Source organism: Cebus imitator, unplaced genomic scaffold (assembly GCF_001604975.1).
Source record: "Cebus imitator isolate Cc_AM_T3 unplaced genomic scaffold, Cebus_imitator-1.0 Scaffold58, whole genome shotgun sequence".
Lineage (NCBI taxonomy): Eukaryota > Metazoa > Chordata > Mammalia > Primates > Cebidae > Cebus > Cebus imitator.
This window is the reverse complement of record NW_016107373.1, coordinates 1669401-1696108: the sequence shown is the minus strand read 5'-3', so window position 1 is coordinate 1696108 and position 26708 is coordinate 1669401. Positions and strand designations below refer to the sequence as shown.

General features: G+C 36.2%; 1 protein-coding gene across 17 annotated transcripts in view; it reads right to left on the bottom strand.

Moving 5' to 3' along the window:
- Positions 1 to 26708, bottom strand: part of PHF21A (PHD finger protein 21A) — a 197826-nt gene that overhangs the window by 163621 nt on the left and 7497 nt on the right. For 7 of the 17 annotated variants that reach the window (XM_017529345.2, XM_017529349.2, XM_037738853.1 and 4 more), the window contains 2 exons: positions 4873 to 4913; positions 3155 to 3266 (listed from right to left, as the gene is read on the bottom strand). The gene's annotated coding sequence lies outside the window, so the exon portion shown is untranslated. Of the gene's footprint in view, positions 1 to 1273; positions 1311 to 3154; positions 3267 to 4872; positions 4914 to 6282; positions 7163 to 24655; positions 25289 to 26708 lie in introns of those variants that run through there. The other 10 variants (XM_017529362.2, XM_017529353.2, XM_037738855.1 and 7 more) reach the window with 5 other exon arrangements.

The window sequence follows — 26708 nt, the reverse complement described above, 5'->3', positions numbered from 1 at the left end:
AAAAAAAAAAAAAAAAAGAAACAAATTATATACATATATTTATAGTTTACAAAAACGAGGCAGGTACATATTGAATCTTGCTTTTCTAATTTTATTTTTTCTTGTAGAGAAGGGGTCTCACTATGTTGCCCAGGCTGGTCATGAATACATGCTGAATCTTTTGAACAAAATTTTTTTGGCCAGGCATGGTGGCTCACACCTATAATCCCAGTTCTTTGGGAAGCTGAGGTGGGTGGATCATAAGATCAAGAGATCAAGACCATCCTGGCCAACATGGTGAAACTCCATTTCTTCTAAAAATACAAAAATTAGCTGGGCGTGGTGGCACACGCCTGTAGTCCGAGCCACACGAGAAGCTGAGGCAGGAGAATCACCTGAACCCGGAGGTGGAGGATGCGGTGAGCCAAGATCACGCCACTGCACTACAGCCTGGGCAACAGAGCAAGAAACTGCCTTAAGAAAAAAAAAAAAAAAAATTTTTTTTTCCTGAGACAGGGTCTCGTTGTGTCACCCAGGCTGGAATGCAGTGGTGTAATCACAGCTTACTGCAGCCTCGACTTCTGTGCTCAAGCAATCCTCCTGCCTCAGCCGCTTAAGTAGCTATGACTACAGGTGTGCACCACCTGTAGCAATGGCTAATTTTTGTATTTTTTTGTAGTGACGGGGTTTTGCCATGTTGTTCAGGCTGGTCTTGAGCTCCTGGGCTAAAGTGATCCATCCACCTTCAGCCTCCCAAAGTGTGGGATATTAGCCACTGCATCCAGCTGAAAAAATATTTTGGACATATTTGGACATATTTTAGATCTTGGACATATCATACAGTCATCATCTGAACATCACTGGGAGGTAGTTCATAGCATCAAAAAAATTATTTGCTACACTTTTAAAAGATAATTTAACATATTTTGACAAATTCTAATAAGTTATAAAGAAGCAATCAGTTACTGCAAGGTGAATATCATCAGACTCACAAGACAGTAACACACTGTATTCCAGCATAATACCTCTCACCATCCAACAGCTCTACAAGTCACCATCAACGAGAGCACTTCCCTAGCCCAAAATATTCGCATTTGCAATCTGTCAAACTGTACACATCAAATCATTCTGATACCTAATGGCCTCTCACCTTCCAATAACAACAGTAACAAAAAACGTAAAACCAAACACACAAAATCAAACAAACAGAAACAATTATTAAATCCCACTAAAAAGGTCAGCCAAGGAAAGCACATTCATCATCCCAAAAAACAAAAACACTAATTCTACTTACTCACGGTGTGACTACTCTCATCCTCAGGGTTTGTTTGCTTGTAAATCAGGAAAATTGAAACAATATCACCTACTTCATAAGACTGTTGCAGTTTAAAAAAGGCAAAATTATATGAAAAGCCCTTTGTAAACTGTAAAGTTTTATGATAGTTTTAATACATTTAATTCTTTTCTCTATACAGACTTTTTAATGAAACTTCTCTACACAGTATATATCTAGAAGACTGTAAGCTTTTCTGTTCACAAACTCTCTATGGAGATTCTTCTATTTCTCTGGGTATACGTCTGCTTGAAGGTATGTGACCTGTAGGTCTTTTATTATGATTCTAATAACTTGTAGGAAAGCTGTAACTCCAATTTTACTGCTAAGAAATATTTTGCTGTTACTGAATTGACAGAAACCTTTTTCCAATCAAAACTTGACTCATTGACCAACATTTCTTTAACAATAAGTCCATGACATAGTGTGCCCCAAACTGTCTCTAAAAAGGACAATTCCATGTTCTCTGTACCATGCATTTATTTGGTGTGAAACTCCTCTGCTTCTGATCCATATTCTCAGACACAATGTTTAAAGTAGGTTAAATTCATTTTTTTAAATAAGAAAAAGTAGTAAGTCTTGACAGAACTATGTATTTTTATTTCTTGTCCCATGCTTAATACTCAAATATCAAGTTTCAATTTGTACAAAATACTTAACTTCTTACTATGTATCTAACATATATAGAGATAAAATATCTTCATTAACTTTAGTGCTAAAATTACCATGAATGCCAAAAATAATAAAATTCTTTTAATATTACTTATTAAAAACTTTAACATTAACATGAATCAACACAAATGACAACATTAAAAAACATAATGTAATGTTTATTTTCTTATCATTTAGCACATTTCAACACATCTTGATTTATTTTCATCACAGTATTTCTTTTATGACACTCCGCAGGTGAACAGAAAATACTACTGCACAAAGGGCTTTGCAATTCTGATCTTAGAGGCTAACCCTCTGAATCTGGTAAGGTTACTATATTCAAATCCTGGTATGACAGCTCTTGACAAATGCCTCCCTTAGCTAGTTGGATGTTTCCATATTATTAAATTACATTTAATAATGTTGTTTCCTAATTATTAAATTAAATTAAAAATATATATGCATACATATCATTACATTTATGATATCTAAATGCCTGAATGTATGAGAGTATAAAATATCTTTCTCATCTCTATTTGTTTTGGAAGGGGTAGGGGGTAAGCCCTCATTTTGTTAAAAAGGAATCTCTATGCAGTTCATACCTCTGCTGCAATGTGCAGGCTTTTATGGTGCCTTGGGCCAGGCCAGGGTTACCCATAGCACCTTCCTTCACAGGTCTGCGTAGAGTCCTGGACCCCTCCCCACCATCATCAGTGCTCAGCCCAATGTACATTTTATACCTCTGCTTTCTGGGGTCCAGGCTGTCTACACACAGTCTTCTATTTCTTTTCTTTACAAAAATCAAGCATGTCTACTAAATTATCCCAGCCACATCCAACAAAAAGAAAACTGAGTAAATTTTTAAATACACAGAAATTGACAATGGAGGTTGGGAAGTAGGGTTTAAGAGCATAGTGACAATGAGGCCAAGATTTTAGAACTGGTTATCACATTTACCAGAATCCTATTAATATTTAATGATAATTTTTTTGAAAAAACTGTCCAGACATGCATGTCCAGAATCTTACAAATATATACCACACAAAGGATAACACAAGTGGGTGTGGTAGTTTCAGCATAACCAATAAATACTTAATAGAAGTGGAAGTTATGGGAGATATATTTCAGATCAATATAAGGAAAAGGAAGAACTAAGGATTAGAATTGTACAAAAAAGGAATGGGTTACCTTATGAGGTAGTGGGCTCCCTGTCATTAGAAGTATTCAAGAATGCTGCATATCATATCCCCCTCTTGGAGATTCACAATGCACATTAGCATATTAAAGGTTCTGAGAAGTCCTGCAGTAAAGAAACCTGTTTAACTTTGTTTAATGCAGCATTTCCCAAATTATTTGACCACAGAACCCTTTTCCCACCCCCGCCCCCTTCAATAATACTTATTCAGTTTCTGTGGAAGTAGAATTCCTCAGAATACATTATAGAAAATGAGCTACATTTTTTAAACATGTAGTATTCAATATGTACCTGAATAACAACCTGTCAGGGATCTAGAAGAAACTGCCACACAGGGTAAAATATTGGAGGACAAGGTCCTTGATCCATACCTAGTGTTCCATTATTGGAACACTAAGCTTGTGGGAATTATTTATATCCTACTGCTCAAGATCATTGCCAAGGTCTGATTTTTCACACACAAAAAAATTTGCAACCTCTGGTATAAATGGGTTAAGGTTCCTTCTCTGAGATTCTGTCCCATGTCAAAGTAAGAGCAATAGGATCTTGATTATCTATTTTAAAAGGTTTCATGAGAGAAAGGCAAGTAGAATCAAAAGGTAGTAAAATGCAAGGGTTAATTTAGTTCAAGTGCCTCCATGAATCATGTTCAAACCCCAGTCCCCTAAAAGGAAGAGAGACACCACAAGCACCATAAGCTATCAAAAGGAAACTTTGGCCAAATATCTACTGTACCTACTCCATCCACTAAGTTAATTCCTATTTGAGAGAGAGGATTTAAAAATTTTTTAAAAAAGGAATAGTCTTGCATTAGGTGACTACCCTATTCCAGCTATCTTATTTGAGTTTAATTTTTTTCATAGTACACACTCTTCTAATAAATATTTGTTTGATTGCTAGTCATTAGATTGCCCTGTGCATTCAAAGAAATGATTAAGAGTGATGATTTATAAACCATATTAAAAAAATCTATCAAAGTAGATATTAGGAAAAAAGTTTGCCTGTATGTCCCACATGATTACATTTTTCTCTCTCTCTTTCTCTCTTTTTCCTTTTTAAGAATTATATAAAACAACACACACCAAAAAATGTACTATCAGACATGAGGCTAATCCAATATTAAGTTTAAGAATATAAATAAACACGAGTCCCAAATTTCAAAGTCAAGTTTCCATAGTTACATTAATCTAAGCCATTTTGCACATATACCAAAGCCATCAAATATAACAGCATATTAAGTAACACGAAACACTATAGGAATCTTAATCTTCTTTTTTTAAGAGATGGGGGTCTTGCTTTGTTGCCCAGGCTGGACTTGAACTGGCTCAAGCCATCATCCTGCCTCAGCTTCCTGAGTAACTGGGACTACGGGCACACAACACTGGGCCTGGCTGGGAATCTGAACTTTTGAATTCTCAACTCGAACCACTGCATTAAGGACATTTTTAGAAAAGGGGACTTTTACATTGTAACAGGTTATCGGAATGGAGGAACATGCAGGCCTAGCTGTATTGGCAGAAACACAAATGGGTTTGAAATATAGCTATGTGACATTAGACAATTCATTTCCACTCAGTGCAAACAGCAAAGCCCCATTTCTGAGAGACAGCTTTTTTGAAAAAAAAAAAAAAAAAAAAAAAAAAATCACAGTATTTGAATTATTATCCAGCTAGCATCAGGCATACTATGTCTACCTAGCGAAATTACTTACCAATTTTGGGGAAACTGGCTCTCCTTCAGCTCCCTAGCCCCCTATAACAGAAGAATGGGAAAATGGAATTAGGCAACACACACATATTTATAACATGTCATCAAAAGCTGAAACTCAAAGATTTGTATCTGATTTTAAGAAGAAAAAACCAAAACACACAAAAATTTCCAAAGTTTTAAAACCCAAAAGAAAAAAAAGAAACAATAGGTAATTTTTACAGCAAAGAAGGAACTCAAGAGCAGTTAAATCACTACTTTTCCATAGTTTTTCAAGACAAGGGGAAGTTAGCAGTTGATAATTTTCCTTTCCTAAGAGACACATAGAAATAAAATGCACCTCATTTAAATAACATACAACTACTCCTCAAACCCAACAAGTGACCTCTACTGTCAGTTGCTTTATAGTAACAAATTAAGCTAACATCACTAGTCCTTAGTTTGGTCGTCGTAAAAGGCATTCTCTTCAATTAATCTTGAAATGGATTTGCCTTATGCAAGGTTTTAAAATCACAGCATTTTATAATAATGTATAGTCAGAATTTTAATTAACCTTTCCTCATATTCTTAGATGTGTCTCACCATTGTTTTTTTTTTTTTTTTTTTTTTTTTTTTTTTTTTTTTTGAGACGGAGTTCTGCTCTTGTTACCCAGGCTGGAGTGCAATGGCGCGATCTCGGCTCACCGCAACCTCCGCCTCCTGGGTTCAGGCAATTCTCCTGCCTCAGCCTCCTGAGTAGCTGGGATTACAGGCACGCGCCACCATGCCCAGCTAATTTTTTGTATTTTTAGTAGAGACGGGGTTTCACCATGTTGACCAGGATGGTGTCGATCTCTTCGCCTCGTGATCCACCCGCCTCGGCCTCCCACAGTGCTGGGATTACAGGCTTGAGCCACCGCGCCCGGCCTTTTTTTTTTTTTTTTTTTTTGAGACAGAGTCTCATTCTGTTTCCCAGGCTCCGGTGCAGTAGCACAGTCAGCTCACTGAAGCCTCAACCTCCCAGGCTCAAGTGATCCTCCCACCTCAGCCTCCTGAATAGCTGGGACCGCAAGTGTGCTATCATGCCTTGCAATTATTTTATTATTTTTGTAGAGACAGGCCTCACTATGTTGCCCAAGCTGGTATCGAACCCCTGGGCTCAAGCAATCCTCCCCACCTCAACCTCCCAAAGTGCTGGAATCACAGGTGTGAGCCACCATGCCTGCCCATGTCTTATTAGATTGTAAACCACATACATAAAAGCTACTTGTTTCTATGCCACATATCTAATCCGTGATAAAGCCAGAAAGAAAATTAAGGTTTGGGGATCCCGATCTAACATTAGAAGAAAATTAAAACTTTTCCCTTAATATTTTAGTATTAAATTATTTCAACTCCACTATGTTATGCTCTAGAACTACATGTCTTCCTTTACCTTAAATATGGTGTTTGTTGACTGATATTACTCCAATAGTGTCTCATTTCCTCAGGGAATATTTCAGAAGAGCTTCATATCTCCCAGATTGTAAACCTTTGTTTAATCATGTACAGTTATACCAAACATACAATAAAATTATTTAAAAGGGCCCCAGTTCATACAGTTAGCATTCATTTCCAAAAGAAATTCAATGTGTTGTTCTATGCTGCCTTTTCTTTAGCAGCAGTCCTTTATAAAGTCCTTAGGCCCATGCAAATAACAATTTTAATCACCAAGGTTAGGATGACTCCCAACCAAAAGAGAAAGCATGCAGCAATCACAGAACAATGCAGTTATTAAAAAGTGGATTCTTAACAATACTGATATCTATAGGACTCTGTACCACTCAAAAGGTTGCCTGAGACAGCACCAGGCACATAGTAAATGCTCAATAAATACTTGTTAAATCAATGAATTGACTAAATAGACACTTAAGCTGTCTGTTGCGGGCTTATCTTCCCTATTAGGGCTTTCATGTTAGCTCTTTCAGGCTGGGGATAATTTCTTATGCATCGATTTCCAGCTGCATTATTTGTTAAATGAATGACTTTCTGGAACTGTTTTCATCCAAGTTGTTGATTAGGAAGTAAAATATTACCATTTTAAGATATAATAAAAAGGAAAAGACTGATAAATTGGACAAAATTAAAAACTTCTGTTCATCAAAAAAACACCATTAAGAAAGTGAAAAAGCAAGCCACAGAATTGGAGGTGATAATTGCAATATGTATAATCAACACAGTCTTATACCCAGAATATATAAAATATGTTGAAATTCAAAGTAATGAGGGTAGAACTGGGATTTTAACTTACGCAGCATTAAAAAGTATTACTAAATGCTGCTGAAAAGTCATATTCAATAAAAGGCAGCATACTGTACATATACCTTATCTCCAAAGGCATTTTCTCCAAAAATGAGTAGCAGGGCCAATCCTAAATGGATAAAGAATTTTGTCATGATATCCTGAAATCATGAGGTTATGAAACTGCTCATAAGACTACTTGTAGGGACTGCAGAAATCGCATAGGAAATCAAAGCCCGAGAAGTTAAGTGATTTCCCCAAAGGTTATTCAGCTAGCTGGTCATGAAGCTGAAGAAGAGCTTACTGGCTCAAGATTCCTTTCACTGAGCTCATTTTCCACTAGACCTAACTTTCTCTTAACCCACTGCAGCAGTTACTCTTCTAAAAAACAAACTACAACAAACACCAGCGAAATATTTTTTGAAAAGTTCGTATATAAAGTTTTAAAGAAAAATCACATAAGTAAGCCATCTAAAAAAGTCTTAAAACATGAAATCCTGGCTGGGCATGGTGGCTCAAGCCTGTAATCCCAGCACTTTGAAAGGCCAAGCCAGGCAATTAAAGGCCAATTAAAGCTGTGGACCCTCTTCCAAGAAAATTGTACCTATGCTGATATGTATAGAATTTAGCATAAAGTATGAAGGAGTTGACCCCTCTGAAGCGCATTCATGGGATCTCTTAGGTTTAAAAGATTTCATATTTTGTTTTTTGTTTGTTTTTGAGACAGAGATTTCATATTTTGTTTTGTTTTTGTTTGTTTAATCCAATAGAAAATCACAAGGTCAGGAGATCAAGATCATCCTGGCCAACATGGTGAAACCCCTTCTCTACTAAAAATACGAAAAAAATTTAGCTGGGTGTGGTGCGCACACCTGTAATCCCAGCTACTCGGGAAGCTGAGGCAGGAGAATCATTTGAACCCAGGAGCGGGACACTGCAGTGAGCCGAGATTGTGCCACCGCACTCCAGCCTGGCAACAGAGCGAGTCTCTGTCTCAAAAACAAAACAAACAAACAAACAAAAACAAAACAAAATATGAAATCTTTTAAATCTAAGGGATCCCATGAATGCGCTTCAGAGAGGTCAACTCCTTCATACTATATGCTAAATTCTATACATATCAGCATAGGTACAATTTTCTTGGAAGAGGGTCCACAGCTTTAATTGGTTTCACAATGAGGTTCACATACCCAAAAAGAGGAAATTATTTTTAGACTAATGATTCTTAAATACTGTACACATCAGAAATCCCAAGGTGTTTCTTCTGAAGATTGAATATTAATTGACTACCATTTGGAAATTAAAAAAAAAGAAAAGCAAATATTTTATTTCTATAATTTAAGAAGACTGAGCAACAAAAAGCAAGATCTATACACACATTTGTGCTTTTTACACACTATCCATATGTAAAACATATTTAAGTCTGAAAGCAAGTTTGAGTTCTTCATGTTAAGCTGGTTAAAAGCCACTTAGTTTGTTTCTCACATACATTTCACACTTCTAACTAAGGTAGTTCAAAATTTTAACCATATTTGCTAAAATTTTTAAAAGATAAATTTGTTCTTGAAAAATATATCCAAAACATCTAGGTTAGAGTAAGTGAAATTATTTTTGCTTTTAGAGGTATTATATTGTCTTGCTAATATAAAGTCATACAACTTTTCACAAATAGAAGATTGTTCACCTCTCTAGAACTTCGCAGGTAACTGCTCTAATTAGAGCTGGTAAAGAAACAAATCATCTAGATTTCTGATATGGTTATAATATTTTAAATATTATAAATAAATAAATCTAATGTGATTAATATTTAAGTACCTTTTGTAAAATATCTAAAACCCTTGTATATGAAGAATCTATATTAAACAAACAAAATTTGCAGAGAAAAAGTTTAATACTAGATAATGTTTTAAATTAGGCTAAAATTTAATGCACCCTACTACAAATTTCAAATGATTAAGTTTATAGCCTGTGCTCAATCATAAATTTTGATAAGGGACTAGAATAGCACAGATTAATTGTCATTCAAAGACACTTTAAAATGTCACCTTACCCAGAAGATTCAATCTCTTCTCTTCCCCTACTGTAAGAGGCCCCAAAACTGAGCTTTATATACTGCAGTTTTTAGTGCTTTTTATCTGCCCTTCCTAACTTCCAACAGAAAGCAAGTAAGTTTGAAATAAATTTAAATGCAGATAAGTGGTTAGAAGAAAAAGAAACAGAATCCCACTTGATGAGTTTAGTCTCTGGGGCCCCAACATCTTAATAACCATCCCTCTTGTCCCCACCTCTTATCCTCTCCTGGACATCCCTCTAGCTTTTCCCTTTACTCTCATGGAGCATCAATTTTCCCCGCATCATTACTGGATCATTTTGTTCCTTCTATCTTAAATAATAATAATTTAAAACAAAATTTTTAAAAACCTCCCTTGACTCCATATCCTTCTCTAGTTATTGTCCCTGTCTAGATTCATATTTATAGCAAAACTCCCTGAAAGAGTTAATCATACTCCCTGTCTCTAATTCCTCTCCTCCTATTCTCTATTGAACACAACCCATTAGGCCCTTTGCCTCCCTCCATTCCTGTCAAGATCACCAGAGATTTAGCAGTTGTTTAATCCAATAGAAAACAGTCTTCACTTCCTTGACCAGTATTTTTTGACCCACTGATCATTTCTTCCTCCTTGAAATTTCTTTTCTCTTGACTTCCAGGAGACTACCCTCCCTGATTTTCTTCCTCATCTCTCTGGCTACTCTCCCTGGTTTCTTTTGCTGGTTCCTCCTTACCTCCAACAGCTCGAAATGTGAAATTGTCCCAGGACACATTTCTTGGAACTCTTCCCCTTAGGTGATCTCACACAGTCTCATGGCTATAAGAGGATCTACATCCTGGCAATTCCCAATGTTTATCCCCAGCACAGATCCTTCCCCTGAATTCCAAACTCATATACCTAACTGCCCACTCAACACTGGTCAAATAGGTATCTCAAGCTCAACACATCCAAAACTAAACTCCTGACTACTCCCCTAACTTCCTCCTCAGAGTCATGCTCATCTCAGTAAATCCCCACCCCTTCAGAAGAAAAAAATCCTAAAAGTCATCTTAAGACTCCTCTTTCTCCACACCCCACATCTACTCCAACAGCTAACCGTGTGCCTCTACCTTCAAAATCTATTCACCATGACCACTTGTCTCAACTCTCCTATCACCTCCCTGGTCCAAGTCACCTTCACCTTTTACCTAGATAATTCCAACAGCCTCCTAACAGGCCTCCCCACTTCCACCCTAGACCCACTAAGGTATATTCTCTCACGAGTCAGAGTGAGCTTTTCAAAACCCAAGACAGATCTTGTTACTCCTCTGCTCAAAACCCTCCAATGGCTTCTCACCATACTCTGAAAAAAGATGAAGTCCCTTTCAATGGCCCACAAGGCACTAAGTGATCTGGGCCTCTGCCACTCTCAGCCACCCCATCTCCCCATTGCTTAATCACTCCAGCAACACTGGCCTCCGGTCTGCACTGCAGGCCCTCCAGGCAAGTTCCCTTCTTGGGGCTCTTTTATTTCCTTGCACTCTGGCTGGGACGCTCTTTTCCTCCAAATATCTTCATGGCTCACGCCCTCAAATTATAGAGGAAATCTATAGCAGTTTCAGGAGCAGAAGAATAATAAAATAAAAACTAAAATTATGATCAGAATTGTTCCACTCCCCAACTTTTACTTATGCTCTTCCTTATACCAAGAATAATACCTTTTTACCTTCTCTCTAACTATCCAAATCTCACCCACACACTAGGGTCCAGATAAAGACTCACTGATTAACAGAGATCTGCCCAAACCATCCTAATTCCCAATTCCTCCTTTGTTTAAACTCCTGAAGTGTTTATCATCTTTCTCATTCATTTTCAAATGTAGCCACATACTGCTTCACATTTTAATCTAATCTATACGACATCTCCCTAACTAGAACACACACACACACACACACACACACACACACACACACACGAACAGAATACCATCTCAATCCTAGATCAGGATAACACATAAAAGTTAACGATATACATATTCACAGGCCCTATCCCTTAAAGATACTGAATATATTATGTCTTATTTAGAACCTATAAATCTGTATTTAAGTTCCCCCAAAAGATTCTGATAGGGAGCTGGGATTAGAAACCACTGCCCGCCTTACCGTACTCTATTTCCTTCAGTACCTAGGAAAGTAGGCCCTCAAACAGCCTAAAACTAGAATGGACACCTCAGAGGGCCAGATCTATACCTTCATTTCACGGGGAAAGAGAGGTCCAAGAAGTTCAGATGACTAGCTAAAATCTGCAAAGATAATAAGAGGAAAAGCTCAGCCTAAAACCCAGATTCGCTGCTCTCAATCTAGGAATCTTTCCACTAGACTATATTTAAATAAATAAAAGTAATAAAAATCTACAATTCACAGATGGGTGTAGTAAACACTGATTATCTATTACTTGACCAGTGGTTGTAGTGTCTAAGTTCTAAAACAGTGCATATTAACTTCCATATGCTTGAAAAATGTGAGCCACCCTAGCTAATAAAAGACTTTGAGGCTAGAGGGTAATTATAGGAAGGCTTTTAAGTAAAATAAAAAACAAAACAATTCTTCGAAATCCTCTTACAATAAATACAAAAACTGTTGGAATCATTTTTCATGGTTGAGAAGTAATAGCAGAAATAAATGAAAAGAAGAAATCTTGCTTCCTCACTCTATAAAAGTACAAAAATCCTTATTCACAACCTTCCACAGCTCTCAGAAAGCTATGTTTTCTGAGTCTAATCATCATAACGAAAACTTCTTAATTATAGATCAGACTTAGTAAATCACTCCATATCCCAAGACAACTCAAACTCTATCTTAATAATCAGTTAACCTCAGGACTAAAACTCTTGTCATTAACAACAAAAAAACAACTCTGGTGTCTATAAGGCATTATAAAAGAGTCTGGGTTTTATTTCAGTGTGCAGGGATTTAAGGAAGTGCCTCCTATTAACACTAATGGGAGTTCTGGGTGTAAACTGTAAGCACCAAGGAGGAGGCTCAACGCCCAGCTCTGCATCTATGAGAGCCCTTTCTACTGCACTAACTGTAACTACTGGGAGTTGTTTGCTCAGAAATGGGATAATAGACCCAAATTCCTATGTCTCTAAAGCACAAAGATAATTCAAATAAAATTCACTAAGAAAGGTCAATGGTAGATACCAGATTTTAAAAATAGACAAGAAAAAGCTAAACTAAAAGAACAATTAACACATTAAGAAAATTTTATAAAATAGCATCAACATACACAGAAGAAACTAGTGAATTGCTAGAGACAAAATATCTCACACAAAAATAAATTCAACAAGATTAAAACAACCAAATTTTTACAAATTAAAGCACAGTAAACCCAACTATAGCCAGAAGCTTATCCAGAGAAACACATACACACAAAAACTCAACTCCTCCCCTGATGGAGCCCTTGGTATACTATAATCCTTGCTTTAAACACAGAAAAAACTCCTACTGCACTGATAGCCAAGAATAATGAGAGTACTTCCAGACAAATGGACAGTGATCACAAGCTGCCAAGGATAAGCAAAACTAACTAAATAAAAATTATAGCACCTTATTGTGTTCCATCCTGCCTTACTTCTCAATATAGCACTGCTGTACTCACTAGGCTGGAAAATGAGCAGGTGCCTTTCAGGCTATAGAAAAATTAGACACACACACCCCAAACACAAACACAAACACAAACATAAACACAAAGGGAATGATACTCTTTCATTTGAAGGGGCTTAAAAAACGTAAGGCTTTGCTGCAGGCCTAGAAAACTCAGAGTAGGCCTTACCGAAGAAGTGAGAAAAAAGCCAAGGTTTATTCCAAATCCACATTTCAAGCACTAAACGAATTAACATTTATTTCAGTTAAAAGGTTTTGGCAACAATCCATTTTTTAAAAAGGAAAGAGAAATTAAGATTTTCCCTGTTTCCAGCCTGAAAGAAAATTAGAATCTCTTCTCTCTGACTATACAGGTTTAGCTCTACAACACAAATAATAAAAAAAAAAAAAAACCCTGACTTCAGGCCTAAAAACTAAAAATGGTTCCATACAATTTACATCAAAAAAAAAAAAACTACATAGTCCAACATATTGATCCTTTCTCACCACTCCTATCCTTAATGAACATTTATCTTTTTATCAGTACTTTGAAATGTCAATGAGAAACAGAAACAGCTACAATACACTGCGAATTTTAACTTTTGAAACAAAAACCGCAAAGAAACAGGAGTCTGAAGCATAAAGCTTCAATCACACTGATAAGTAAGCGGTCCTAAAACTTGAAAGTGAAAGCAATACAGACCTCAAAAAGAAGTTGTTTGCTTGATATTAATGCTAGCCTTTAAAACCAGAAATATGTTCTGTTACAGAAGACTGAAATCAGGGCTTCCATTAACCTTGTTTAAAAAAAAAAAAATCCCATGAGCATGGATTTTTTTCCTAAGTCTCTTCATCAGAGCAGCATGGGGTCCCATTAGGCACCCTATTTTACTTCCACCTTATAAATAACGTTAGCTATTCGCTATTTCCATGGAAACCAAGTACAGAGAAACCCACTTAAATGAATACCGGTTAAAAGAATAAGTTTTATTTTAGAAAGGTTTTGCTGCTGTAGATGAACTCTTCTGGGGAATACTACAAAGTCTTCTTAAGTATAATGTTTAAAAATATATCTCTGGTGTAGAGGGAACTTATTAAAGGTCCTGTTAAATAAGTACATTCCTCGCACTAAATGATACATGCCAAATAACATCCTAACATTAAAGATACATTTTCAATGCACAGGGGTTTAGATGCACAACTTCCACTGACTATGCTTCCCCATGCAGTGGGGTGGAATAATTACACCTATGGGTCTAATTTAAACTAATGCAACCAAATAAATTCAGAAATAAGGCTACCATTACCATGTAGTGACTACTAATGAACACGCCCCACAACTGCAGGCATATGTACAACTTACTAGTGCAAAGCAAGGGAGCACGTAGCAAGTTTCTAACCACTGTTACCACGTCTAAAGATAGCAGGTAGTCAAAATTCCCTTCTCAACAAACCATTTTTTAAGTTAAACAAGTACTCCTTAACCAATACATACATTGGTATTAAACAGAAACAGAATATGCACAAGAAAGAAGTTTGGTACAAGACTTAGTGACCTGCAACTTTAAACTGACTTATATATTTATCTTGCTTATGCTAAGAAATGATGACCCATACAACTGTCACAGACAGGCAAGTGTACATAAAATAAAACACAACTCCTAAGAACATAAGCTCAAAACTAATAATCTCAGAACTTCTAAAAGCAGAAGAGGTAAGAACAGCTAAAATTTTTCCAGCAGATGTGGTTCTTCATTAAGTTAGTGGTGGCTTAGACTTCTCCAGTAAGTTAAAAGACAAATGAAATATTATCTTAAAAGGGATTATCGGGCCGGGCGCGGTGGCTCACGCCTGTAATCCCAGCACTTTGGGAGGCCGAGGTGGGTGGATCACGAGGTCAAGAGATCGAGACCATCCTGGTCAACATGGTGAAACCCCATCTCTACTAAAAATACAAAAAATTAGCTGGGCATGGTGGTGCGTGCCTGTAATCCCAGCTACTCAGGAGGCTGAGGCAGGAGAATTGCCTGAACCCAGGAGGCGGAGGTTGCGGTGAGCAGAGATCGCGCCATTGCACTCCAGCCTGGGTAACATGAGTGAAACTCCGTCTCAAAAAAAAAAAAAAAGGATTATCAGTATTAAACTAACAATGTATGAAAAGAACATTCTTATACACATTTTTCCTTTGAGTATACCAATGTATCTAATTGTAGTACATGTTTTGAAAACACAAAGTTACTTTCCTGTTATGTTGTACACACTATAGATAAAGATTGGCAAAACGCTGGTAATTGCTAAAGTCAGGTAATAGGTACATGGGGTTTGTTATATTATTCACTCTATTTTTATAAATGTTTTTAAATTTCCATAAGTAGTTATTTAAAATCCTATAAAGTTAAGGCTCTTGTCTCAAATGTTTTTCTCTATGTATAATTAAATAATAGATTAAACGCCTGGTATAGATCTTAGAAGCTACTGAACTGACTGACTGAGACAGTGGCTGGCTCTGTTGCCCAGGCTGCAGAGCAGTGGCATGGCACAATCCCAGCTCACTGCAGCCTCTACCTACCAGGCTCAATCAATCCACCCAGCTCAGCTTCCCTAATAAATGGGACTACAGGCGCATGCCACCACACCTGGTTAATTTTTGTAATTTTTGTAGAGACAGGGTTTTACCGTGTTGCCTGGTCTCAAACTCCTGAGCTCAAGTGATCCACCAGCCTCAGCCTCCCAAGGTGCTGGGATTACAGGCATGGGCCACTGCACCCAGCCAGAAGCTAATGATTTTAAATCCAGCATAGACATTAACTTAACATGTAACCGTAATTAATTTCCAAGTTTTACCTTTCTTACCAAACAATTACATTAACAATTTAAAACCACTAGGAGAAATCTAGAAAGGAAAGGGTCCGCTATGTTGCAACTAACAATCAATGAAATGTGAAAGATCAATAAGGCATCATGGCCAAATTTTGTATTTACAAACCAAGGAAAGAAAGCCTAGTCTTCTCAATCAATAAATCAAAATATTTTAGCAATTCACACCACCAAAATTTCCATTTTCTTCTCCAATTAGGTCCATGAGACTAGAGGGAAATCTAATAAATTAATGCTTATCTTAGTTGAGTAACATGCCTGCCTCTTCCTCAACTTTGCCTCTCTGTCACCCTCAACCAGAAAATACAGCAATTTCTGAGGTAAAAAGGTCTTTTCTATTATCTCCCTTAGTGCAGATATAAAATATTTCACAAATATTCAGTTACTGTGCAAGTGATTTCAAGCTATCTATTCTCCAAATTCCAGCTGAGGGCCCAAAGTCGGAGGTGTCCCCACAAACTGTTAAAGCTTAAAGTTCTATTTAAAAACTAATAATTACAATGGTGCTTTGTTTTTAAGAGAAATAGAAATAAAACAGTAGTGGCTTGAAGGGAAGGATGAACAGCAGGCAGGGGATAGAGAAGAGACCATCAAGAGAGAGAAAGCAGAGAAGCAGGAGAGGAGAGGCAACAGAGGGAGTATGGGCAATCACCAGCGGCATCTCTACACAGGAGCACCACCGGCTGGACAGGGTCCTGCAGAGCTGAAACAGGAGTGCACCCCGTCACATACGGCACCACTTTTCACAAATTCAGCAGGGACAAACTGGATTTCAAAACTGTATAATTCTTCAACTCAAAACGCTTGTAGAATCTCACACATATTTATTAAAATGAAATATACTTCTAAACTTTCCACAATTCCATTCAACCAACCGAAGCAACTTTTACAAATTCTGCGCACAGCTAAATTAAACTTAATACTATGTATTTGCTATGCTAATTTTAAAACTATAAAGCGTTACTTACTGGCCACTCTATTGCAAAGTAAGATTACTATTATTTAATCAAAAGAAAACTATACAACCTGCTATAAAATTCCTTAATTTTAAAAACATTTGTTGAGCCAAAGTACACCACTTTATTCTTTTAAAAACTGGTTGGAATTTCTGCCCAGAAAGCAGATACAATGTTTTAGGAACAGGGACAAAATACAATATACGCTGATTCGCCTATGGTAAATACACCTATTCACCTACTAGACCTTTATCAAACAGTACAGCTGGGTTAGTGAGAACAAAAAGTTAATAGGAGCCATTAAACTCTTGCTAAGGGTAACATATACCATATTCAGAATGCTTTGGTAAGCTATTACAAATACATGTGTTGAATCACAGAAAAAACATATCAAGGATAAAAGACCAAAAAGTTCAGATCCTGATCAGCAGTGAACGAACGAAGTTAATTATATTTTACATTTAATGATCTTTCCCCTTACCTCATTTAGTGGTTTCACTTATATACATAAGAAAGATACATACATACATTCTAATGGATATATTAACTCATTTCTTTACCCCAAAACCCTTCAAATCTGAGATCACTGTACCTTTTCTCACCATCAACTTGTTCTCACGCTCAGTTTCTAGGCTCAATATAGGCAGCTTTTGACAATTAAATATAGAAAGAAAATAATAACTATTACCATAAGAAAACATCAGGCAATTTCACAAAGGCAAAATGCCCAAAATCAGAAAGTAAATAAACCGAATAAACTGTGCCCATCATCATTAGAAAGCATTTGAATGCCACTTTTATATCTCTGGGGTCCTACAATTGTTTCCATTAGTTGTTATACCCAAGCATGAGTTCTCAAGGGTTAAATACACATAATTTGTCAGACCCAATGGACTGACCAGTTGATGAGTATTTAAGACTTTAGAGTTACAATGCCTAGTCTACTACTGACTTGATTTTAAGTGACCTACTATAAACTGCATCAGTATCTTGCTGCTGGTCTCAACAGCTGTGGAAAAAAAAGAAAAGCTTATATCACTATGGGTTTTAATAAACATAAAATGCCCTAAAATATTTAGCAGGCTTTGTTAAAACTGACATATTTCCATGTATTTTTTATTTTTCCCAGAGGTATTCATAAATAAGAACTCATTAGATAACCCTTTTATCATCCATGCTCTTTCTTACCATGCATTTCAAGGGGGAAAAAAACTTCTCCAGCTAAATTGTTCCAAATTTACTCTTCTCCCAAAAACTTCTAGTGGGACTATAATGATAACAATAATAACGATAACAGCAGTTGTCACGATTGAGTGTCTCAAGATTTCCTCATTTTATCTTCACATGAACCCTAGGAAGTTGGTATTATTATCTCTACATCACAGATGAAGAAGCTGAAGTGCCAGCGACCAGCACAGTGGTATGCAGCATGTACGTGATACATCTCTATTGGTATGAGCTTAAATAATTAGTCCAAGGTCACACATTAAACTTTAAGTGGTTATATTGAGATTCCAATACTGGGGTCAGACACCAAAGCTCAGGCTTTTATCCCAACACTTGTCTCAATCCTTGAGAAGAGAAGAAAAGGAGCAGAAAACTAAGCTTAAGTACCATTTATTTAGTACTTACTGTGTGTCAGGCATTTCTACTGGTTTATAAGTTAACTCATTTATTCCTCATAACCACTTCATTTTATTCACATTTTACAGGTGAAGAAACTGAAGCAGAGGCACAGAGTGGGAAGTGCTTTGGCCAGAGTCAGAGCTAAGTGGCAAAGCTAGGATTTGGGCCCATGCAGAGTGGCTCCTGCACCAACATTCTTAACCTCTGTGCCCTGCTGACACTCTGCAAACTCCCCTTCACTCGAATTACAGGGAAACAAAACTTTTAACCTTTTCTCCAAATTAGTAAATTATAAGCTTAACTGAGAGAAAACTAGTAGTGCTTTTCTAAGCATGCGTGCCAGACTTTTTTACAGGCACACAGGATATGCCCCTGATGATTAGATCACTGTACGGCTCAGGAAGTAGCACACTGTAAATCTGGTTAAGAGCCCCCAGCCCACCTTTCTCTGCACTCAGACCCACACTAACCAGGAACTGCAAGAAACGGGCAATTCAGAGATGTCCCTATGCAATCTTCTATAAAATGAATGTCACTCTGAAAATATCACCGTGTGTACAGTACCCTTCCATCACCCCTTCTTCCCAAACACCATAAAAGAAAAAAAAAAAACACAAAAGGAATGAATGAGTCTAAGCTACTTAAAAATCGTAACAAATGTCCAATGATAACTACAAATTTAAATGAGAAAAAAGCGAAATTCTCATAATTTTGTAACTTGTCCAAGTTCTACATTTAAAAAGCACTAGGCCTCTTTGAAAGACTCAATTCTTAGACTACCTTCGTATCATAAATGTGCCTTGAAGGGTACAGAGAATTTTTGCCTCAGATTCTGAATATCTTGATAGACATATTTAAAACAAAAAACATTACTGTGGCAGTATAAGTTATTGGGCTTTTTAACCAAATATCTAATAGCATGACAATGTATTTAATGACACGAAAATATTAGGCATGGATTTAATATGTGTATATTAACACATAATATACAAAAAATAAATATAAAGAACAGGACTGGACCTAAAGGTACTGAGAACCTGACACAATGAAAACAGGAACTATTGCAGCTCCCTCCATTGACATCGTAAAGTTGCCACATTTTCTGGGCTCTCTTTTGAATTAATGTGGCATCTGTTCCAAGTACAGCATGCTAACATTTTACTAAACGATATTTTCATTCTACATTTGTATCTGATTTGCTTTTTATTTGAACTCCTGTTTTATTTCAATGGTCATTATTTCTTTATACCAAGTTGTCAATTTGGCATTCCTAATCTATCTTCCCTGAGCACAAAAGGGTTGGGGGTCGGAGGGAACCATCAGCTTAAAACTCTCTCACAGCAATAATTACAATATGTTTTGCATATAGATTAAATAAAGAAAATAAACAGCACGAAGATTTTGGTAGGCTTTTTAGTATCAAGTCCTGATAAGTTAACAGCATCTGTTCCTTTCAGGAAAAGAATTCTGCTCTGAGGTGTTGGGGGTTGGGGGAAGTAAATAAATACTAAATAGAATAATTCAAGTTACAAAGTTTGGTCTTCAAGAAATGATGATTTCAATGATTTGCACATATCCAACTCCATCCACTGATAATTGCTTTTTAAGACATCTTCAAAAATGCTGCAGCAACAAGCCAAATACAACCACTTGTACTTAACATGCATGCTGCATACTCCACAATGTTACGTCACATCAGGCACAGAGAAGACGCTTACCAAGCTATCCTGCGTTCTATAAACTGCCTAACAACAGAAAAAGGCACTGCCATCTCAATGGGAGTAGAAGCTATCAGGACAGGCAGACCTCTCCCTTCTGGTCAACTCTGAGGAAAACAAATAAGGTTTATATTTCTGTCTTTTAAAGCTTACCTCTCTCCAGGCCTATACTTTCAATCTTTCCGCCTTTCACAGAAGAAAAGCTGTTTCTTTAAAATTAAAAAGCTACAAAAGATCACTCCAACTTAAAAGTCCCATACCTTTTACCAACTGTCCTTCAGCTGTCCCCACGGCTGCCTCTTCTGCAGGAAGAATGGCCTATCTTGAGCACTTGTCTCCAAGTGTGTGTGGGTACCCTGAGGAAGGGAGCTACTGGGAAGGAACTACTACAACTTATATTTTAAAATCTCATCCTTTAAAAAATTTCAACTTTCCTGTTTGTTTGGTAAGAAACATAAAACACTAGTTCAGACTACCATACATTTAACTGGTAGCCATAATTTTTAAAACTTTAAAGACTACTGGTCAAGATGACTGAGTCTAGAATTTAAAAGGAAAATTAGGCGCTACCACTAAGTTAGTCAAATTCTTTTCTCCCAGTTTCACCATCCGTAGCATTAACTGAGCCCTCTGTACACTTACGAACAAGAATAAAATACTCTGTAGGGCATGGTCTGAGCCACTCAAAAGGAAAAGCACATTTACGAATGCTACCAATGAGAAAAACTAAACTTGGCTTGTAAAAAAAAAAAAATAGACTATACTATAGTTTAAGTAAACTGCTACATTTTATCAGATCCAATTCTTAGCATTTTAAGGCAAGGCTTCAGCACCTTCGCGGATCTAAAAAAGCATAAAGCACCTTAGATGCAAGGAGTGTATTGTAGGATTAGAAAGACTTTTTTAAAAACTTCCATAATGAAAATCTTTTTATTACCTGTGTAATAAAAAATTTTAATTTAAAAATTACAAAGGTGAATTATGACTAATAATCTTAGCAACAAGTTAAAACTCTAAAAGCTGGAATCAAAAGATTTCTATTTAATGTAGATTATAAGGCCTTTAGTATGTCTTTCTAAATATAGAGCCAGAAAAAATAAACAGCACTCAAATAACTTACTTTTTTTTAAACTGCTTTAAAAAACACTGGGTTATCAGCATAGCATTTGGTAGTGGTTAAGTGAGTAGGGATAGGTAATGGTGGAGCTGACACTACTCCCATGAAGTTGTAAGGACCAGGACTCATTCCTACACAGAGTTTCTTTATGCTGATTAAGTAGTACTAGTTTGAGTTCCTATTAGTTAAAATATTATATTATCTTGGTTTTAAAATCCTACTTTACTTTATTTTTCTTTTTTACAGTTTTGCCCTAAATCTTGCCTACTTTACTCTGTAAATGTGAAATGTGTCCTAACAACCAAGAAGAGAGACTACCAGTTTTTTAAAAAGTTATCTGAAAACACAACTGCCCTCTTTATAAGTAGCTACCAGAATAAACTAGAATAATTTAATCCAGAAATGATGTCTCCTAAATTACTTATATAGGACAGAAAACAATGTTGTCATTTTAAATTGATTTTTTTTTTCTAAGTTTTAAAAATAACAGTGACGATTTCCTAAAGCATGAAGTATAATCAATCTAGGGCACTAGGTTTGGAATCTTAATGTATAAATCTTACCCACCTCTCTTCCTCCAGCCTTGCTCCCACTTCCCACATAAGCCCTATTTTAAAAAATAAACAAGTTTTTAAAATAGTCACCTGGAAAAAAGTAAACTTTGAGAGAGTATTATGGTATAATTAAACTTCTTTTAAAAAGTGTGTGTGTGTGTGTGTGTATAAAATACATATGTAAATGCACAGGAAAAGTTTAAAAGTAGGATGGGAACGGAATGACTAATTTCCTACTTTATACATATCTATATTGTTAGAATGATTTTCTAACTTAGGTGCACAGCTTTTGTAATATTTCATGAAAGGACACTTATCTAACACTCTAAAACGTTGATAGTTATATAAGGACTGACTGAAATAGTGAATGTAAACCATTTGTACCTACTAAAAAATGTATTAAAATAACTTAAACCATGCTAAAGTGTCCAACTTCCAAACTTTAAGAAATAGCTATTAGACCCCACCCCATGCTATGCACTATGCTCAGCAATGGATATACAAGGATGAACTAAGCAGGCACTGTCCCAAATGTCTTCATTTCCATCCTATTGCAATGTTGACTATTTTCAAGCTATTCACCCTAACCCAACCAAAATCAACATGAAACAACCTCAAAATGATACATTGTAGCTGTGGCCATTTCAGTAAACTGAAAACTTCTTTAGTAATTCATTTCTAGGTTTCTATGGGAATTACATAGTTTAGTATAGCATTTTGGACATTTAAGAGCAAGGGCTCAGGAATCAAACCTGGGCTTGAATCCAGGTTGTATCATTTGTTACCTACGCGATCCCAGGGAAACCTCTACTTCCTTATTTGTAAAACGGAGGTAGGAAAATAATAGTAAATCCTTAGAATATTGCTGTGAGGATTAAAACTAAATGAGATCCTATGTACAATAAGGCTCAGCACTATACATAATAAACACAGTATTAATGACAACAGATAAACCTAAGGTACAAAAACTGCTCACAACTTGTCAAACATTTAAATCTATGTCATTTCACCAAAATGTGACTATGTCACTTCTCCAAACACAAATATATTTATATAGGTACAAAAACTGTTCACAACTTGTCAAACATTTAAATCTATGTCATTTCACCAAAATGTGACTATGTCACTTCTCCAAACACAAATATATTTATATAAGTTTGTATATTAACACATAAAAATAAAAGTTGTATAGTTAATAAAATTAAAAAAAAAATTTTTAACACAAAAGCTCATAATTAAAATTTTTCATTCCCATGACAACATACCAATACATTTACGATATTTATAATATACACACAAATGTATCAGGGTACATATTGTTAAAAACTATACCATAAACACACATGTAAACACATGTCAAGAACTTGTCTGTTGGGCCCGGCATGGTGTTTCACACCTGTAATCCCAGCACTTTGGGAGGCTGAGGCAGGTGGATCACTTGAGGTCAGGAGTTCGAGACTAGTCTGGCCAACATAGTGAAACCCTGTTTCTACTGAAAATATAAAAATCAGCCATGCATGGTGGCACACGCCTATAGTCCCAGTTACTTAGGAAGGCTGAAGAAGGAGAATCATTTGAACCTAGGAGTTGGAGGTTGCAGTAAGCCGAGATGGCGAAAGGGCAACAGGGCAAGACTCCATCTCAAAACATAGAAAAAAAAAAAGAACTAGTCTATTGGGAGCAGGGTAGATCACTAATTTTTTTGTTCCTTTTGATTCTAACTCATTATTTAAATTTTATATTAATATTATTAACATGACATAGACAAATATCTTAAAACCCAGGCCCTTATTGTTGATTAAAAATTCAATTTATATATACCATTTAGTTATATAAAGTACATTCATGAATATTCTTATCTAATCCTTTTAATATCATAGTGAAGCAGGTCCTTATTATTATCCCCATTTTACCACTGGGTAAACTAAAGCCCAGCAGGGATGAATTTCCCAAGAGTGCATAGCTAAGTGTCAGGAGTATACTTAAGGCCAAGTCTTCTGACATCATCACAACTGTTTCCTTTATTCTGACCTGGGACATTTCATTACAAAAGAAAACTGTTCAATAATTTAGGTGTGTCAGAGGTCTCTACACTGAATACACATGGCTGCCCAGTTTTACTCTCCTTATTTCCTCTCCTGATTTCCAACTTTAGTATTTCAGTAAGCACATGGGTACACACAATGATAAAAATATGGAATGAGAATTCCTCCAAGCCTGATATTTTCTGCACTGGCCCATTAATACCAGGGACTGTTTTCCTCCTTATATTTAGCTCTTCGTATTAACTCCTTTGTAACTGCTGAATTTATTTCAATATATTAGGTCTTGAAAAGATAACCTTATGTAATATAAATAAAACAGTTTATAAAGTGGAAGCATATCAGACCAGATTCCATACATTTTGGACACATCTAAAGAATCATTTTAATGTCTAATCTACATATTAACAAATTTTAAATCACAACTATGTGGAGGGAGCAGGCTAGTACTGTTACAGTGGATTGGTTTGCTATATAAAGTACTTTAAAAAATATTACCTGGGCCAGGTATGGTGGCTCACATCTGTAATCCCAGAACTTTGGGAGGTCAAAGCGGGCAGATTACTTGAAGCCAGGAGTTAGAGATCAGCCTGGCCAACATGGTGAAACCCCATATCTACTAAAAATACAAAAATTAGGCAGGCATGGTGGTGTATGCCTGTAATTCCAGCTGCTCAAGAGGCTGACGCATGAGAATTGCTTGAACCTGGGAGACGGAGGCTGCAGTGAGCTGAGCCACTGCACTCCAGCCTGGGCAACAGAGCAAGACTCTGTCTCTAAATAAATAAATAAAACTAAAGGCAGAATTTTCTTAAATAATCATGGTAGCCCTCAACAACAATATTGTAAAACTTCTCGCCAGAGAAAAAGCTGGAATAAGATTCTGGCTAAGCAAGTAAGAAAGGTATTACCCTGCTCCTGCATACATTCAAACTAAGACATATACATTGTAACTTAGGCTTACATTTTCCAGTTATCCCCAGGCATCCCTTTCCTTTCTCAAACACCCAAAAGGGACAAGTCATGCAAATAAACATAGCCTACAAATTCAAGAACCTAAAAGAAGTCAGTGTCCTAAAAGAGAAAATTAATGTAAAGACATAAGATATTTGGAAACAACACCTTCTTTCTGGGGCTGCTTACTGGGCTCTCATACATCAATCCTGTAACACTGGGAACTACAGTGATATATTGGTACATGCTTCTAAACACAACAGAACTTTTCTAAGGTTACACACACTGTAACGCAAGGGGCATTTTTGCAGCATCTTCTTTTCTTTAATCAAGTAGTTTGGATGTTCTACCACTGCAAACATTGTAAACAAAGAAATTTTCATTATCTTTTGAACTTTCTGAAGTCAACCAAAGGCTTGTGGTATAGATGCAACGAGTACTAGACAAGCAGAGCTGAATACTATTCAAAATTCAGCTACTGGCGTGATAGTCCTTTTGGGGGCATGTATTTCTTAGGGAGAAACTGAGGTGCAAGGACATTTTATACACAGCAGAAACATTCTAAGGAGTTTGCCACATCATCACCATAAGCCAAAAATCTCAAGGTCTTTTTAGAACAGCCTGGGCTTCTGATCAAATTATACTGTAAAAAGAGAGAAAAAAATGTGAAGCGTGCTATTTTTTAAGATAACAGTAACCACTACTACTGCTGCTGCTGATAATTCTACACATTTACTGAGCCCTTATTATGTGGCAAACACTGTGTGAGGCACTGTCATAGATTTTAACAATTAATCCCTGCAACAACCCTCTGATATTAGTTAATAAAATTAAAGTAGAATCCTCAAAAAAAAAAAAAGAAATTTAAACTTTACAAATTAAAAAATAAATTATTAAACAAGTCTCACCTCTTTCTCTGCCTCAGACTACATCTTCAAGGATTAAAATTACACTAAAACCACCTTTATTTTCAGGAATTCCAGTTAAAGGGTACTGATATTCAAGATGTTGACAATTATTACAGAAGAATCACAGAACTATGAAATTAAATACTGGCACAAAAAAATCTTCCATCCAACCTTAGAAAAAAAAAAACCCCAAAAAAAAAAAAAAAAAAAAAAAAAAAAAACAGCATATATATCAGGCTTGATAATAAAAGGTTTCTCATGCCCACACTAGCAATCAATGATGCCCTGATTATAAAGAGTATCACCACATGCATAAAAATATTTACATCTGCTAAGTCAAGTTTTCAATATATCATTTTCTGTGTAAATCTTACAGTAGCTTATAAAAAATATAATAAACTAATCTAATGTAAACTAAAACACCAGGCTGTTTCTGAAGACTCACTTTAGAACTTCAGCAGTATAATAATAATAATATTAGTAATCAAACTACTTAGCAGAAAGTTCTTAGAAGCCTGGAAAGCTGTGTATAAAATGGAGTAGACAAGAGGGAAGGGTTTTCCGTGCTGTTTAAATCAACTACAGGTCCCAGCATGCAGTGCTGTAATCTGAAGTTAAGCAAAAACTGCAATGCATACTGGGACTTGTAGTAGGTAAACCACTTTATCACAGTAAGTTTCAAGAAAGTCTGAACTACCTAGCACAATTTGACTGTATTTTATTATCAGAGTGTAATCAAATTTACACCAAATTTGTATGTTCTCTGCTCTGGCACACAGTTTTTCTAGCACATATTGGAAAAAGTATCAATATTTAGATCAACATTTTCGCATTAGAAAAATCTTACATAGGAGAAGCACAGAAAAAAATGATTAAAAATCAAAAAGACAATGTAATAAAAAATATAATTTTCAAAACAGTTTTTAAAAGTTTGAATGGATCCATTTCAACACCCTTTAATCCTCTCCCTCAAAAAATTTAATTGTTTTGGCCAGGCACAGTGGCTCACACCTGTAATCCAGCACTTTAGGAGGCTGACATGGGCAGATGATAAGGTCAAGAGATTGAGAGCATCCTGGCCAACACTGTGAAACCTCATCTCTACTAAAAATACAAAAATTAGCAGAGTGTGGTAGCACCTGCCTATAGTCCCAG